This window comes from Peromyscus maniculatus, chromosome 10 (genome assembly GCF_049852395.1).
Source record: "Peromyscus maniculatus bairdii isolate BWxNUB_F1_BW_parent chromosome 10, HU_Pman_BW_mat_3.1, whole genome shotgun sequence".
Classification (NCBI taxonomy): domain Eukaryota; kingdom Metazoa; phylum Chordata; class Mammalia; order Rodentia; family Cricetidae; genus Peromyscus; species Peromyscus maniculatus.
Window position 1 is genome coordinate 101,110,084 of NC_134861.1, and position 15,202 is coordinate 101,125,285.

General features: G+C 40.3%; 1 pseudogene; it reads right to left on the reverse strand.

Moving 5' to 3' along the window:
• Positions 1-257: 257 nt before the first annotated feature.
• Positions 258-3,666, reverse strand: LOC143267695 (bolA-like protein 1; annotated as a pseudogene).
• Positions 3,667-15,202: the final 11,536 nt, after the last annotated feature.

A 15,202-nucleotide genomic window follows, 5' to 3' on the forward strand; every position in this document is an offset into this window, starting at 1 on the left:
CTAGAGCTGTAGCTCTCAGAGACCTGGGTCCATCTCACATGCCACAGGGCACTCTCATTTTACAATCCACATTTTCATTATCATCCCCAGATACTCAACATTTTTTTTTAGATAGGGTTTCTATGTGAGCCCTGGTTGTCCTGGAACTTGCTTTGTAGACCAGGCTGGCCTTAAACTCAGAGATCTGCCTGCCTCTCCTTCCTGAGTGCTGGGATAAAGGTGTGTACTACCAGTGCCCTGCTCATGACAACTTTTTTTTTTTTTTTTAAGTGACTTAGGAGTTTATTTTTCATTCGGCCCATTCCGATCATTGTTCTCCCAATCTGGGTATTAGGAGGTCCCTCGAGTTTTCTTGCTTCCACCTGGGGGGGGGGATGCGGGGGGGTGCGGGGGTTCTTCCTCCACTGGGCGGGGGTCTTTGCCTGGATGGCCAGCGCGCGTGTAGCGGTCCAGCCAGCTCCTCCGACAGCGCCGCGCGTGAACCAACCGGTGCCGTTGCAGGGGGCCCATCCCCTCAAACCCAGAGCTCACCACCGCCACACAGTGCCTGCTGGGACAGTGTGGCTGCCGCTCTCTTTGCACAGCTCCAGGACCTCCTGGCTCAGGGCTTGCTCTAACTTGGCGCGGATAGCGACCTCCACTGGCCCGCCAATCCCGCGCTGGTCCGTGACACACGCGCGCGGCCATGAGGACCACGCACCGGGCCAACTGCGCCCTCAGCATCCGCTTTGGGAGATCTTTCATCTTCTGATATCTTCTTCTCTAATTTCTTTCTTCAAAAGCTTGAAGTTCTTGTCATTCAGGTCTTTCAATTGCTTGGTTAGAGTTACAACAAGATACATTATTTGTGGCTTTGTGAAGTGTGTTGTTCCCTTGATTTCTTTCTCAGGCTGTTTGTCATTTGTATATAGGAGTGCTACTAACTTGTTCTTTTTTTTTTTTTTCCCTCTTTTCTTTCTAGTTAATTTTGTAACCAGCTACTTCACCGAAGGTGTTTATCTGCTGTAGGAGTTCCCTGGTAGAATTTTTTGCGTTGCTTATGTATACGATCATAACATCTGCAAATAATGGTACTTTGACTTCTTCCTTTCCAATTTGTATCCCTTTGATCTCCTTTAGTAGTCTTATTGCTCTAGCTGAAACTTAAATTACTATATTAGATAGATATGGACAGAGTGGACACCTTTGTTTTATCTCTGATTTTAGTGGAATTGCTTTTTCTTTCCATTTAATTTGATGTTGGCTTTGGTTTGCTGTACATTACCTTTATTATGTTTAGGTATGTCTCTTGTATCCCTGATCTCTCCAAGTCTTTTATCATGAAGGGGTATTGGATTGTTTTCAAAGGTTTTTTCAGCATTTAATGAGATGATCATGTGGCATTTTTCTTTCAGTTTTTTTATATAGTAGATTACAGTGACAGATTTTCATATGCTAAACCATCCCTGCATCTCTGGGATGAAGCCCACTTGACTATGCTGGATGATCTTTTGATGTGTTCTTGGATTCAATTTGTATTTTATTGAATATTTTTGCATCAATGTTCATGAGGGAAATTGGTCTATAATTCTTTCTTATTGTGTCTTTCTGTGGTTCAAGTATCAAGATAGCTGACTTCATAAAATGAATTTGGCAGTATTCCTTCTGTTTCTATTTTGTGGAATAATTGAGGAGTATTGGTGTTAGCTTTTCTTTAAGACTGGTAGAATTCTGTGCTAAAATCATCTGGCCCTAGGCTTTTTTGGTTGGGAGACTTATTAATGACTGCTTCTATTTTGTTAGGGATAAAGGTCTATTTAAATTGTTTATCTGATCTTGATTTAATTTTGGTAAGTTGTACAATCAAGAAAATTGCCCATTTTGTTTAGATTTTTTCCAATCTAAAAATCATTTGTGAAGTACAGGTTTTTGAAGTATGACCTAATGATTCTTTGGATTTCCTTGGTATCTGCTGTTATGTCCCCACCTCCTTGTTTCTTATTTTGTAAATTTGGATATTCTCTTTTAGTTAGTTTGGATAAGGGTTTTTCTATCTTGTTGATTTTCTCAAACATCAAATTCTTTGTTACATTGATTCTTTGTGTTGTTCTCTTTGTATTTTATTGATTTCAGCCCTGAGTTTGATTATTTACTGCTGTTTACTCCTCTTGGATATGTTTGCTTCTTTTGTTCTAGAGCTTTCAGGCATGCTGTTAATTTGCTTGTATGAGATATCTCTAATTTCTTTATGGTACTTAGTGTTATGAACTTTCCTCTTAGCACTGTTTTCATTGTGTCCCATAGTTTGGGTATGTTGTGCCTTCATTTTCATTGAATTCTAGGAAGTCTTTTCTTTCTCCCTTGACCCAGTGGTAATTCAGTAGAGTTGTTCAGTTTCCATGACTTGTAGGCTTCCTTTTGTTTCTGTTATTAAAATCCAGCTTTAATACATGGTGATCCAATATAGGGGTTTATTTTAAATTTCTTATGTCTGTTGAGAGTTGCTTTGTGACCTAGTATATGGTCAATTTTAAAAAGGTTCCATGAGGTGTTGAGAAGAAAGTATATTCTTTTGTGGTCAGATGAAATGTTTTGTAGATATGTTAGGTCTGTTTGAGTCATAATGTCTGTTAATTCCAATATTTCTCTATTTAGTTTCTGTCTGGGTGACCTATCCATTGGCGAGAGTACGGTGTTGAAGTCCTCCACTATTAATGTGTGGGGGTTGATATGTGAGTTCAGCTTTAGTAATGTTTCTTTTACAAATGTGGGTACCCTTGCATTTGGGGCATAGATGTTCAGAATTGAGACATCAACTTGGTGTTTTTCCTTTAATGAGTATGAAACTTCCTCTATCTCTTTTGACTAATTTTGGTTTAAAGTCTATTTTGTTAGATATTAGGATAGCTATACCAGCTTGCTTCCTAGGTTCATTTGATTCCAAAATCTTTTCCTAACCCTTTACTCTGAGGTAATGTCTATCTTTGATATTGAGGTGTTTCTAGTATTCACCAAATAGGATGGACCCTGCTTTTGTATCTATTCTGTTAGCCTGTGTCTTTTTATTGGTGAATTGAGTCCATTGATATTGAGAGATATTAATGACCAGTGATTGTTAATTCCTGTCATTTTGTTGTTGTTGTTGTTGGTGGTGGTGGTATGTGTGTGTTTCCCTTTTTTTGGATTTTGCTGGTGTGAGATTATCTATTGCCTGTGTTTTCAAGGGTGTTATTAACCTCCTTAGGTTTGAGTTTTCCTTCTAGTACATTCTTTAGGGCTGGATTTGTGGATAGAAATTTTAAATTTGACTTTGTCATGAAATATATTGTTTTCTCCATCTAGGGTGATTGAAAGTTTTGCTGGGTATAATAGTCTGATCTGGCACCTACGGTCTCATAAGAGTCTGCAAGACATCTGTCTGGGCCCTTCTGGACTGTTGAGAAGTCAGGTGTAATTCTAATAGGTCTGCCTTTATATCTTGGCCCTTTCCCCTTGCAGCATTTAATATTCTTTCTTTGTTCTTCTGTATGTTTAGTGTTTTGATTATTATGTGACATGGGGACTTTCTTTTCTGATCCAGTCTATTTGGTGTTCTATAAGTTTCTTCCACCATTATCAGTATGTTCTTCTTCTTCTTCTTCTTCTTCTTCTTCTTCTTCTTCTTCTTCTTCTTCTTCTTTTTTTTGGTTTTTTGAGACAGGGTTTCTCTGCATAGCTTTATGCCTTTCCTGGAGCTCACTTGGTAGCCCAGGCTGGCCTCGAACTCACAGAGATCAGCCTGGCTCTGCCTCCCAAGTGCTGGGATTAAAGGCGTGCGCCACCACCGCCCGGCTCAGTATGTCCTTCTTTAGATCAGAAAAATTTTTTTCTATGATTTTGTTCAATATATTTTTTTGGGTTTTTGAGCTGGGATTTTTCTCCTTCTTCTATTCCTATTATTCTTAGGTTTGGTCTTTTCATGGTGTCCCAGATTTCCTGGGTATTTTGTGTTAGTAGTTTTTTAGATTTAACATTTTCTTTGACCAATGAATCTATTTCTTCTGTAGTATCTTCAACATCTGAGCTTCTCTCTTCTATCTTTTGTATTCTGTTGTTGCAGCTTGCATCTGTAGTTCCTGGTCACTTACCCAGATTTTCCATTTCTAGAACTCCCTCGGTTCATGTTTTCTTTGTTGCTTCTACTTCGATTTTTTAGGTCTTGACTAGTTTCTTTCACCTGTTTGTTTGTTTCCTTTAAGGGATTTATTGATTTCCTCTAATTTTTGGTTGTCTTTTATTTCTTTAAGGGAGTTTTTCATTTCCTCTTTAAGGCCCTCTATCATCTTCATAAAGTTGATTTAATGTTTCTTTTTTTTCTTGTGCTTTGGCTTCATTGGAATATTCAGGTCTTGCTGTTGTAGGATAGCTGGCTCCTGGTGATGTTATAGTGCCCTGGCTGTTGTTGACTGTATTCTCACACTGGCATTTAGGCATCTGGGGTTTGGGATGATTAGGTCTAGGTCTTGATTTCTGAGTTTGTCCTTGTTGCAGGGGTGTTTTGTTCCTTGGTTTCTGTTTCTTCTTTAGTCTTCTAGTCTTTGTGGCCTGGATTTCTGGCAGCCGATGTGACTTCTGATCTAGTAGGGAGTCTCTGTCCAAGTTGGGAGCTGGCCTTCTGGAGGTTAGCTTGGCCTTTGGTACAGCAGTGGGGGTCTTTGTTCTTTTGACTGACTTGGTCTTTGTTCTTGTGGCCTGCACCTGAGCAGCAGGAGTCCCCCAGGGTTTGGGGCAGGGCCTGGTCTCAGGGCTGGCAATGAGGTGGGAGGGGTGGGAAGTGGAATGGGTTTGGGGGAACGGAATCTAGGGAGTGGGGCAGTTCAGCTGGCAGGCAAGTCACTCACCTGTTCTTCTGACTGGTGTGGCCTGTACCTGAGGTCTAGAGAACAGAATCTGGAGAGTGGGCAGTTTCTGACAGGTGGGTCACTCACCTGTTTTTCTGACTCAAAGAAAAATTGGGGCATGCTGAATAGACATAGGATATCACATAGTTGTAAATTAGAGCCACAGGGTAGGTGCATGCACCATAGCCAGGATCCAGGTGGTGTGTCTATGTCACTCCAGGAGTGACTGGTCTTGGCTTTACCCTGATGTGACCACTAACGTTGACTTTCAGAAACAGCTGTTATTGAGCATATTGATTGTACAGAAGGATGCATCTTTATTAATTTTTTTCTCTGTGATTCTCAAAGCAAACTGAAATACTTTGGATTATGTTCATTTTTGAGGCCATTTCTTTCTAGAGGTGGGTGGTATCTGTGTATGGGTTCCTGTTTAAGTTACTCTTCCAGTTGCTTCTCAGTGAGCATGGTTCATTTATTTTGCCAAAGCTTTCTGAGAACTTGATATCAGATATGCTCCTGTGCTCAGTTCCAGCAACAATCTTGATCTAGAATCTTGATTAGAGAGCTTATTTTTAGAGTTGTCCATATTTGGTCAATAACCACATGTATGAAAGGCACTAGTGCACTGTTATGTCTTTGATTATTTTGTCTTAAAAGCATTTGAATGCTGGAAATTTCCCTTATTTTATTTCCTTAACTCACAGCAGATCTAGATGTAAATGTTTCCTGAACTAAATTTTAGTTAGTTTTTATGACTCCATAACAATTCATAGCTTGCTTGGGGATGTGGCAGTTATTACTCCAGGCCACCAAATGAAGCTCTGATTTTTTTCAAGCCATACTTGGTGCTTTCAAGCCTGTGAATGACAAGATTAGTGGTGAAAGTCAAAATTTGGCTTAAAGCCAAGTGAACTTGGCTCCTTTTTTGAGAACATCCAGCTTCCAAGGTTTTTCCACTTAACAGGTCTTAAGTAGCAGGAGCAGCATCCTTCCAGGACTCCAAGATTCTGTATCACTTCTGCTCAAAGTTCAGGTCGTGTGGTATTCCCTTCCTTTTGGTAATAATGACAACAACCTTAGATGTAGGCCTTTAGTGGAAGCCTCCAAGAGACAGCCTTTCCTTTTTAACACTGTTCATTTGGTCAAGAGCTTAAATTTCCTCATAGAGTAGCCATTAAAATATTAGAAATCAGAGCAATTAGTTTGGCTCCAGTCTCTACCCAGAGAACTAAGCACGCTGGGTAGAAAAAAAACCTGGCACTCTCCCTTTGTAAGTAAAATAATATGTCTGAGAGGAGTCTACTCCCTTGGTCTCCCAAGTCTGCACAGCTGAATACACCTGAGAGGCATGTGTCACTCAGTTATGCTTGTTAGATATTACTTAAATGTTGGAATCATTTTTTTCTTTCATTCCACAAATCATGAAATACTTGTAATAAAGCCAGGCAGAGGTGATGTAGACTTTAATCCCAGCACTCAGGAGGCAGAGGCAGGTGAATCTTTGTGAGTTCAAGGCCAGCCTGATCTACAGAGAGAGTTCCAGGATAGCCAGGGCTACATGGAGAAACCCTGTCTCAAAAAACAAAACAAAAATACCTATTATATGCCCAGCACTATGACAAGTCCCAAAGATGCAAATATAAGCCAGATAGAAATAGTCCCTGTCCCAGCAGAGCTTATGGCCTTTTTGTTGCAGTAGGCATTTGTATTTTGTTGGTTGGTTGGTTAGTTGGTTAGTTGGTTTGTATCCCCTGATATGTAACCCAGGCTACTTTATTTTTTTTTAAGATTTATTTATTTATTACATATACAGAAGAGGGCACCAGATCTCATTACAGATGGTTGTGAGCCACCATGTGGTTGCTGGGAATTGAACTCAGGACCTCTGGAATAGCAGTCAGTGCTCTTAACCTCTGAGCCATCTCTCCAGCCCCCCAGACTACTTTAAAATCATGATCCTCCTATCTCAGCCCCCAAGTGCTAGCATTACAAGTGAGAACCACACACCCAGCAAAGGTTACTCTCTTAGTAGTCATGGAGAAATATAATAAATATGTGCTTAAAAAAGAAAAGATGGTGAAGATAGGATTGTAAGATGAAATATAGGATCCTCAAATCTAAATGTCATATTGATAATGTAAAACCTGTTAACTAAGTGTAAGTGTGTACCTTATGATTAGGCAAATTCAGAGCAAGAGCTTTTAACTAAAACTAAAGGAATAAGAAAAGAAGGGATATTTAAGTTGAAACCTAATTCTACTAAATTCTAAGTCCTTAAAATGGTATTCCTAAGTAAGATTCAATTCTCTCTGTAAAGTTATTTCTGCCTGGTCATTTTTATGGAATGGCCATTTTCTTTTGCCAAAATGTTTGTCAGATAGCAGGAAAAAGGTTGGGTTTTTAAATTTTTTCTTGTTTTATGTTAATGGAATATTTTACAGATAAGATCTAAATAGACAATTATCTCCCCATTTATTATAAAATTCTGTCATGTAACTCTTTATATGTGATATTTAAACCTCAATATTTTACTCCTTCATATCCATATATATTAAGCACACACAAGTCATAAATTAATGGCATAATTTTATAAACTAACTCATGTATTTTCCAAATAGAATACTTTGGGGGGCATTTTCTAAAAGGAAATAGACCAGTACACACGCTTGTAATCCCAGTATTTAGAGGGCTGAGACAGGAAGATTTTGAGTTTTAGTCCTATTGGGGCTACAGAGTGTTGCTGGAAATCTATATGGTCTTATAATAAAAAACCCAGAGCCAGATACTGGGGGAAATGCTGAAAGATCAGAGAGACAAAGGAACAAGCCACTGACTGACACATCTTACCTCTAGGACTCCTCAGCTGGAAAAGGCCTTCAACCAAAAAAGGCTTTAGTTCCTGTCTCCTTGCGCCTTATATACCTTTCTCTGCCCAGCCATATGACTTCCTTCTTAGTGGTGAGATTAAAGGCGTTTGTGCTTCCCAAATAATACTGGTAGCAAAGGCATGGGATCTCAAGTGCTAGGATTAAAGGTGTGTGATTCCTAAATACTGGGATTAAAGGTGTGTGCCACCACCACCTGGCTCTATTTCTCTCCTAGACTGAGTCAATCTCATGTAGTCCAGAGTCACTTTGAACTCAGATATCCAGATGGATTTCTGCCTCCTGAGTGCTAGAATTAAAGGTGTGTGCCACCAGTGCCTGGCATCTATGTTTAATCTAGTGGTTTGTTCTGTTCTCTGATCTTCAGGCAAATTTTATTAGGGTACACAATATATCACCACAACATAGCAAGACCTTGTCTCAACAACAATAAAAAAGGATTATTTTTCACTATGTTTTACCTTTGTCCCTGACCATGTCTCTTCTGTCCTCTTTTAGTACAAACTGAAACTCAGTGTACAGGAAAGCTAGGTGTTTCTGAAGAAGCAGCAAACAAATTCTTGCTACTTTCTTCATAAGAGGGAACTAAAATACAAGAATACACGCCCATATTTTTAGGAAGACATTATTTGAATCAGCCTGTTTATAAGCCTGTAAACTTATTGCCAATTTTGTTGAGCAAAACCTTAAGGGGATAAAATTCTTTTATTTTAAAAAGATTTATTGATTTATTATGCATACAGTGTTCTGTTTGCATGTATCCCTGCAGGTCAGAAGAGGGAGCCAGATTTCATTACAGATGGTTGTGAGCCACCATGTGGGTGCTTGGAATTGAACTCAGGACCTCTGGAAAAACAGCCAGTGTTCTTAACCTCTGAGTCATCTCTTTAGCCCTAAAATTCTTTTTTAAATTTATATTTTATTCACTGAAAGTTTCATACATACGAATGATGAATCCTATTTGTTTTTACCACCCATTACCTTCTCTTACCCCCTCCTGCCAATGAAACTATTCTTCTCAACAAATAATCCTCATAACTTTCATGTCTGTTTTTGGAGGGGGGTTCAAGACATGGTTTCTCTGTTTAGTCCTGGCTTTTCTGGAACTCACTTTGTATACCAGGCTGGCCTCGAATTCAGAGATCCACTTGCCTCTGCCTCCTGAGTGCTGGGATTAAAGGTGTTTGCCACCATCACCTGGCTGCAAAATTAATTATTTTGAACAATCATTGTCACTTGTAAAGGATTAATCACTGCTTATTTTTGTAGAGAATGTATTCACAAATACCAGTATTTCTCCTAGTTCACCTTTAGTCTGACCTCCAACATCAGATTTGTCAAGAAAATACACCCATATAATACAGAAAACTGCATTCTTGACTATCTCTCAGCACATTTGCTTTTCCCACAGATCCATGCCAGGATCCATAAGGCATGTAGTACTGAGCTTATGTAATGGACACAGTGAAACAGGTTTACTAATAGCCAACTGGAGACTCCCACTGCTTGAAGGATAGAAAAGGTCATTGCAATGTTGACCATGAGAAATGGAGTTTAAATCTTTTCCTATAGTGTGCTATGGACTGCACACATTGACAGACTACTGAAACATAACATACTTGAATGTGAAAGTTATATGAAGCAGATTTATTGCTTACTATAGCAGTGAAGGACAAACGAAGCCTAGACTATTATGAACTGACTCTCCAAGACTTAAGCTGTCGTCATGTTGTGTGTTAAGACTTTTCCTGGGAAGAAGAAACACACATGTCTACACTCACCCCAGACAGGAAGCCCATGACAGACCAATGTACAGATACCACTAAAGTCCAATTTGTTGAACCAGTGAGTTTTATTGGGGTTACTTATGGGATTTTGGGTGACAGGTTACTTACAGAAATGACTCACAGACGGCTGTATCACTATATCCCAGCACAGGTGACAGCTTACCAAAGCTGGAACCTGGAACATACTACACAGCCTTCAGGCAGCTCAACAGGCTGAAGAAGGTCCTTTCCAGGTGGCTCAGTTGGCCTAAACCTCTTCCAGGCAGCCCCATTGGTCTCTGTTCTTTTAGGCTGCTCGGGTAGTCTCTGCGGCTGCTTTGCAGCGTGGCTTGTCTGGGAGTGGCTCTCAGCGTTTTCTTACTGTTTACTCTGAGTAGAGAGGACCTAGTGAATCTGATCAGTTTCAGGAACTTAGTGAAACTGTTTTGAGTTGTTCACCTTTTGTCTTAAGGAGTGTATTAGTCACTACCAACTAATGTCCTTCCTTTAACCAGGGACATGCTCCAAGGTATGTCATTCAGTCAGTCTTACAATAAAAGGCTTCAGTTTGATTTTCTGTAACTTGAGCTCTGTAGCTGCTGGAGAGAAGATTCCTGGGCACACTTAGAAACCAGACTCTTTATGAGCACCTGCAGCTATCACAGAGTTATCACAAGTTCATTGTTACCTTCATCATCACTATGTCCTGAGATGCTAGAAACTGGTTAATTTTATCACAGAGCTCATTCTTTTCTTTTGTCAATTTATCCAGAGATGCTAGGAGCAACCAACCAACATCATTATTTTCCTTTTTTCCCCACAAATTGTCAAAAGTTTTATATACAGAGTCACTAAATTCCTTGCCTCTCACAATTGTAGAATCACATTCATCTTGCTAAGTTTGTGAAATAGTTCAGACTATGGGTTTTTAGTGCACTCAGAGCTTCTAGGAAAGGTTTCAGTAACTAGGTGTCAGCAAACTGGAAAGCCTATTGCATATACTTAAAAAAATCCATCCTTTAGAACCACTTCTGGTACCCAAATTTGTATTAGGTCCTCTAGAAGGCAGACTGATATATATATATATATTATAATTGCTTACAGGCTATGGTCCAGTGTAGAGGAAAGTTTCTCTGTGTCCCACCCGGCCCTGTGATCGGGACAAATCTCCCCCACTTGCTGTCCCGCAGCCACTTATAAAATAATCACTCATAGGCTTGTATTAATTACAAACTGTATGGCCTATGGCTTCAGCTTATATTAGCTAGCTCTTTCAACTTATAATCTTCTTATATCTTAGCTAGGACATATTAAGTACCAGAGTTAGAATCTTCAGGATAGGACAGCTATTGTAGTAATCTCAGTAATTTTCCATTTACCTATGATCTGGACATTTCTGTAGTTCCATTTTTGTTTATGTTATTACCCTGTTTTTCCTGGACAATACTTGATAATCCTTTTTTTCTTTTCTTTCTTTTTTTTTTTTTTGTTTTTTTCAAGATAAGGTTTCTCTGTGTAGTTTTGGTGCCTTTCCTGGATCTTGCTCTGTAGACCTCTGTAGGCCTGGAACTCACAGAGATCGCCTGCCTCTGCCTCCCAAGTGCTGGGATTAAAGGCGTGTGCCACCACCACTGGCCTGATAATCATTCTTATTGTATATAGTTTGTATTAAATTTAGAACTTTCTTATTTAGACAAAAAGGGAAAATGTAGTGATATTTGCTCCACCCATGACCTTGGGCTACAGGGCCAGAAGGTGGTGGTACTTTTTGCCATTTTTTGTGACCTCTTCTCCCTGCTGCCTGCTTCCTGGTCTGACTGAATCACCAGGTGGACTTGCTCCTGGTCAGAACAGCTTTTTATTCAGTTCTGTATTCAATTCATATCTTAATAAATCCTTATTTACCATTAAATAGACTCAAATAGATTGATCTTAACAGTTCAGTTAGTTCAACAATGGCTATCTACCAACAGAAGTTCCAAGAATCCAGGAGTTGTTCAGTCCATGAGGCAGGATGTCTTACCTGGTCTCCAGTGAAAGGACCAGTATAAGCACAAGACACCCCAAAACCAAGTTCTCAGCACAACAGATATTTATTTGTCCCAGAGGGACAAAGGGCAGAAGATAGAGGACAAGGGACAGGAGGAAGGGGTATTTGTCCTGAAGGGACAAAGGACTACCTATGGATAGAGAGGGAAGATGTGACCCATAGGCAAATGGCAGCTTATAAAGGTAAAAGGGGAAACCCCATGTTAGGATGAGGTGTTTAATTTTGATTGGGCATGTTAATTAGGGTAGCCAAATGGCAGCTTTTGATTGCTAGACTGTAGATGTAACCAACCGTCTTATTAAATAAGAAACACAGAACCAATGTAAAAGAGAAAGCCAAGAGATCAAAGCTCAGAGCTAAAATCTCACCCTTCTTCCTGCGGTGGTTCCAGCTTCCCAAAAGAGAGCTATTTCCCTGTGTGTAAGTCGTTTCATAGCCATTCTGCCTTCTCATTGGTTGGAAACCCAAACACGTGACTGCCTCGTCACTGTCTGTATGTACAGCCCCCCAGGTCTTAAAGGCATATGTCTCCAATGCTGGCTGTATCCCTGAACACACAGAGATCTATGGGATTAAAGGCGTGTGCCACTACTGCCACACTCTGTCTATGGCGCTAATAGCTCTGACCCCCGAGCAACTTTATTTATTAACATACAATCAAAATCACATTTCAGCACAATTAGAATACCACCACACTAGACTTTAATACTTTGATAGCTGGACTTTAGTAGTCAGCCTCAGGAGGAGGAAGTAGCCAAATAAAGGAATAGGCCTTGATGGTTAGCATTAAGAATGTAATCTTAAAAAAAAAAATGTAATCCTCTGGAATCCTGAAGAAGTAGGCTCCTATGCTAGTGAAGGAATGAACTTGACAGAACAAAGGACACACAGGCAAAAGATATAGGCTGCCAACAGAAGGCAGAGCTCAGATTTAAGGTAGATCTCACCTCAAAAGATCTGGATTTAGGGTGGGTCTTCCCACTTTAAATAATTTAATTAAGAAAAATCCCCTCAGAAGTGTACCCAGCTGCTTGGGTTTAAGTTAATTCCAGATATAGTCAAGTCGATACAAAGAATAGCTATCAAAGGGAGTTTCCCTGATGGATGGAATGTTTCACTACTGGAGGAAACTTTACACAACATTTGGGTAGATTATTGACAGACCATGTACCACTGGCTCCACAGCTAAAGAACTGGAAAAGACAGCCTACCCAAAGTGTATACCCTAGGCACATCATGAATCACTAGGCAAGGGTGTTTATTTGTTTGGTTCATTGGTTCAGTTTGGGTTTTGGTGCTGGGACCCAGGACCTTATTTATACCAAGCATACCCCCTGTAATTAAGCTACTTAGGAACCCATATCAAAACTTTAAAGGACATCTTGCTCCCAGAGGAGAGAACAAAGGTCTGTTTTGTCTGGGCAGTGCTTATCTGACGTAAGATGCTACATTCCATTCTTGGGTAGTTTCATCCCTGTATTGTCTTCTATAATATTCCAAGCTTATTTTTGAGAACTACAAGCAAGAAAGGAGATGAGAACTGACTTGGTGCTAGGCCACCAGAGAAATATTTTTCAGACACATTTTTGGAACCTTTTGATGGCTCCTGATACACTTTTTTAAATTAAATTTATTCATTTATTTTACATCCTGACTGTAGTTTCCCCTCCCTCCTCTCTTCCCATTCCCTCTCCCCCTTCTACTCCATGCTCCTCCCCCCAGTTTATTCCTCCTCTGTTTCTGTTCAAAAAAGGGCAGGCCTCCCTTGGGTATCAACAACACATGGCATATCAAGTTGAGGTAGGACTAAGCTCCTCCCCTTGTATTAAGACTGGTCAAGGCAATTTAGTATGAGGAATAGGTTCCCCAAAGCCAGCCAAAGCATTAAGGGACAACCCTGCTCCCACTTCTAGGAGTCCCACAATACAGCAAGCTACCCAACTGTCACACATATGTAGAGGGCCTAGGTCAATCCCATGTAGGCTCCCTAGCTGTCAGTCCAGACTATAACCTCCTATAAGCCCAGGTTATTTGTTTCTGTGGGTTCTCTTGTAATGATCTTGACCCCCCTGGCTTGTACAATCCTTCCTCCCTCTCTTCATCAGGATCCTTTGAGCTCAGCCCAGTGCTTGGTTGTGTGTCTCTGCATTTGTTTCTATCTGGATGAAAGCTATCTGATGACAATTGGGGTGGGTAGTCACCAATCTGATTACAGGAGATGGTCAGTTCAGGCTACCTATCCATTATTACTAGGAGTCTTAGCTGGGGTTATCCTTGTAGATTTGTGGGAGCTTCCCTTGCACCTGGTTTCTATCTGACCTGAAAATGCCCCCCATATCAAGACTTCTCTTTCAGTACTCTCCACCACCCCCACCCCCCAACCCAATCCCTCATGTTCCCATCCCTACCCTCCCTTAGTCTACCCAGGAGATCTCTTCTATTTCCCCTTCCCAGAGAGATCCATGTGTCCCTGCTTGTGCCTTCCTTGTTACTTAGTCTCTCTGGGTTTGGATTGTAGCATGGTTATCCTTTACTTTATAGTTAATATCCACTTATGAGTAAGTACATACCATGTTTATCTTTTTGGGTCTAGGTTACCTCACTCAGGATGACTGTTTCTAGTTCCATCCATTTGCCCTCAAATTCTCTGATGTCATTGTTTTTAACAGCTGAGTAATACTGCATTGTGTAAATATGCCACATTTTCTTTATGCATTCTTGTAGCAGAAGTTTCTCTGATCCATCCCACCTGGTCCTGTAGCTGCTTATAAAACAATCACTCAGAGGCTTATATTAATTACCAACTGTATGGCCTATGGCAGGCTTCTTTCTAGCTAGTTCTTTCATCTTAAATTAACCCATTTTTATTTATCTATGTAGCACCACATGTTCCATGGCTTTACCTGAATTCCATTACATGTTGCTCCTTGGACGGTAGTTTGTCGTCTCCCTCCACCCCCACTCTCCTTTCTCCTTTCATTATTTCTCTTGGATTTTCCCACCTGGCTCCATCCTGCCCTTGCCATAGGCCAATGCAGCTTTATTTATTAACCAATGGGAACAGCATGTATTCACAGTGTACCCATCCCACAGTACATTCTTTGGTTGAGGGGCATCCTGATAACTTTTTACTGGTCCTCTCACCTATGGCAGAATTGTGCATGACATTCTCCGGCTCCACTCTAGCCAATGACTAGACTGGGGTAGCCTACTGACCCAAACTGAATGGTCTTCCCAAGGAACTTGGAAGCAGGGATAGAAGCAGAGAGACTTCAGTCTTTTTATGTAACTGGAACTATATTACAGTAGAAACTGAAGTTGTAATGTCCTAGTTCAGCTGCCTGTAGTTTGAACAACCAAGAAAGCCAGATGCTAAGGAGAAAACTGAATGAGGAAAAATGAGGTTTCTCTCATATAGTTCCCCCTTTTAACTTAAAATAGCTCAAGTTGGTTTCTACTGTTAATAAATAAAAACCTTGCTGAATCCTCAGGAGATGGCAAGATACTGTTCTCAAAGGGCCTCTGAGAAGTCAGTTGTCCTCTGGAGTCATCCTGGGATGTGTGTACTATTTTCTCTAAGTGATATGCTCTACCCAAATTTTCTAGGTAAGACAAAAGAGAAAAGATAAATGAAATGTGAGA